Source organism: Salvelinus alpinus, chromosome 17 (assembly GCF_045679555.1).
Source record: "Salvelinus alpinus chromosome 17, SLU_Salpinus.1, whole genome shotgun sequence".
In the NCBI taxonomy this organism is placed as follows: Eukaryota; Metazoa; Chordata; class Actinopteri; order Salmoniformes; family Salmonidae; genus Salvelinus; species Salvelinus alpinus.
The window spans coordinates 29,717,792-29,721,428 of record NC_092102.1 but is presented as its reverse complement, the minus strand read 5'-3'; positions in this window follow the sequence as shown (position 1 = coordinate 29,721,428).

Genomic DNA, 3,637 nt, shown 5'->3' with positions numbered 1-3,637 from the left:
ACAGGTGTGTGCCTTTCCAAATCATATCAAATCATATCCAATCATCTACTAGCCCTGGCCCACTAGCTTTGAATGCTGTGACCCCTGCTTGCCTAGTGTAGTAGTGACTACCGAACGGCACCCCGACTCACCTATTGCTGCTCTTTTGACCATATGATCACTCGGCTACACAACTGATGCCCCCTGGACTGCTTCAATAACACGGTACCTCATTTGGTTTACCTGTCGCCCCAGCCTCGAACTCAGGTCCTCTATGTAACTAACTAACCCGCTCTGCCCATTCATCGCCATTTACCCGTTGTTGTCTTAGCTCACCTGATCAACACCTGTGATTGCTTTATGCCTCTCTCTAATGTCAATATGCCTAGAGCCCTCAATCCTGCTCAAAATGCCTTAGATAGCTCTTTTGTCCCACCCCACACACATGCGGATACCTCACCTGGCTTAACTGGTTCCTCCAGAGACTAAACCGCACTCATCGTCACTCAACGCCTAGGGTTACCTCCACTGTACTCACATCCTACCATACCATTGTCTGTACATGATGCCTTGAATCTATTCTACCACGCCCAGAAATCTGCTCCTTTTATTATCTGTCCCCAACGCACTAGACGACCAGTTCTTATAGCCTTTAGCCGTACCCTTATCCTACTCCTCCTCTGTTCCTCTGGTGATGTAGAGGTTAACCCAGGCCCTGTAGCCCCCAGTTCTACTCCTATTCCCCAGGCGCTATCATTTGTTGATTTCTGTAACCGTAAAAGCCTTGGTTTCATGCATGTTAACATCAGAAGCCTCCTCCCTAAGTTTTTTATTCACTGCTTTAGCACACTCTGCCAACCCTGATGTCCTAGCCATGTCTGAATCCTGGCTTAGGAAGGCCACCAAAAATTCTGAAATTTCCATCCCCTAACTACAACATTTTCCGCCAAGATTGAACTGCCAAAGGGGGTGGAGTTGCAATCTACTGCAGAGATTGGCATCTTTCTTTTGGTGTTTTTCAGAATCAGTAGAAAGGCCTCTTTAGTGTCCTAAGTTTTCATAACTGTGACCTTCTGTAAGCGTCTTAACGACCGTACCACAGGTGTTCATTGTTTATTAATTGTTTATGGTTCATTGAACAAGCATGGGAAACAGTGTACAAGGAAACCCTTTACAATGAAGATCTGTGAAGTTATTTGGATTTTTACTTAATATCTTTGAAAGACAGGGTCCTGAAAAAGGGGCATTTCTTTTTTTGCTGAGTTTATATACACACATACACACTGTATATTCAGTACCAGTCAAAGTTTGGACACCTACTCAATGGGTTTTTCTTTATTTCTACATTGTAGAATAATAGTGAAGACATCAAAACTATGAAATAACACATGGAATCATGTAGAAACCAAGAAAGTGTTAAACAAATCAAAATATGTAATTTGAGATTCTTCAAAGTAGCCACCCTTTGCCTCGATGAAAGCTTTGCACACTCCGCTTCATGAGGTAGTCACCTGGAATGCATTTCAATTAACAGGTGTGCCTTGTTAAAAGTTAATTTGTGGAGTTTCTTTCCTTCTTAATACATTTAAGCCAATCAGTTGTGTTCTGACAAGGTAGGGGTGGTATACAGAAGATAGCCCTATTTGGTAAAATACCAAGTCCATATTATGGCAAGAACAGCTCAAATAAGCAAAGACAAATGACAGTCCATCATTACTTTAAGACATTAAGGTCGGTCAATCCGGAAAATGTCAAGAACTTTGAAAGTTTCTTCAAGTGCAGTCGCAATTTAATGTCAATTGTAAAATCGACTTCAAATCAGTGTAGACGAAGGGGAGGAGACATGTTAAAGGATTTTTAAGCCTTGAGACATGGATCGTGTATGTGTGCCATTCAGAGGGTGAATGGCCCAGACAAAAGATTTAAGTGCCTTTGAACAGGGTACCGGTTTGAGTGTGTCAGGAACTGCAATGCCGCTGGCTTTTTCCACGTTCAACAGTTTCCCGTGTGTATCAAGAATGGTCCACCACCCAAAGGCCATCAAGCCAACTTGACACAACTCTAGGAAGCATTGGAGTAAACATGGGCCAGCATCCCAGCGGAACGCTTGATACCTTGTAGAGTCCATGTACTGACGAATTGAGGCTGTTCTGAAGGCAAAAAGGGGTGCAACTCAATTTTTTAAAGGTGTTCCTAATGTTTTGTTCACTCAGTGTAAGTGACAAAAATAATATTGACCAACCCATTGGGTATCTCACCGCACCCCCAGATGCCATGTCTTGAAATTTGCAGAGACAGATTAAAACTAAGCTTGCATTGTAAAACTTCTGACAGCCAGCTTTCTAACTCTGCACATAACTTTAGGACTCCGAGAAGGCATGAATTATTGAGTCAGTGTTAGTTTTACACTTAAGACATGACTCTGCCATTGTGCTGTAGAATTTGTGCATTTTGTCTCTTGTATAATACATTCTATACAGTAGTTTATACCGGATTAAGCATACATTTGTTAACTGTAATTTCATTTGTTATCTTCCAACACTCCATTTTGTGCCAAATATCAGTTATTTTTGTCATGCCTACTCCGGCTCCCTCTCTCCAGCGATTGATGTCGCCGGTCTACTAACCACTGGCCCTGGCATTAAATCTAATTTTATTGGTCACATACACATGTTTAGCAGATATTATTGCAGGTGTAGCGAAAAGCTTGTGTTTCTAGCTCCAACTGTGCAGTAATATCTAACAATTGGAGTCAGGACATGTAGGTTGAAATATCAAAACAAACTCTGAACCAATTATATTATTTTGGGGACAGGTCGAAAAGCATTAAACATTTATGGCAATTTAACTAGCCAATTTGCTGTTGCTAGCTTGTTCTGGGATATAAACATTGGGTTGTTATTTTACCTGAAATGCACAAGGTCCTCTACTCCAACAATTAATCCACAAATAAAACGGTCAACCGAGTTCGTTTCTAGTAATCTCTCCTTCAGGCTTCTTCTTCAGACTTTATGGCGGTTGGCAACCAACTTTAAAGTGCATTACCACAACCGACTGGAGTGTAGACCTCAGTTCATCTTTCAATCACCTACGTGGGTATATGCTCATAAAAACCAATGAGGAGATGGGAGAGGCAGGACTTGCAGCGCATCGAGCATCACAAATAGAACCAAGTTCTATTTTAGCGCCTGACTACGCAGACACTCGCGAGCAGTGTGGGTGCAATGATTGAATAACGTGTACATTTATTTTGCAGCGCACGCAACGCGTCCGGTCTGGTCAGCATGTAACAATTAACCATTATTAAGCACACCTGCTCCCCATCATTACACACCTGGACTTCATCACATTGATTACCTCCCTTTACTTAGCCCTCAGTAGCCTCAGTCATCAGGCAGTAATGGTTTGTTTTCATGTTCAATATAGATCCCCTGTTATGTTAATTTGCCTTTCATTATTGTTAATAAACTCACCTGCTTCCTGCATCTACGTGACACTTATGTAAGTCTTGGTTCCAATAGTTTATATTTTTCGGCCACATTATTTGAGAATACTTTATACACAGAAAATAAATATAAAAATAAATACGCATATATTTGAACCCAAATGTGTTTACAATATCTCTACACTTGATAAATTACCACAAACACAAAAAAAG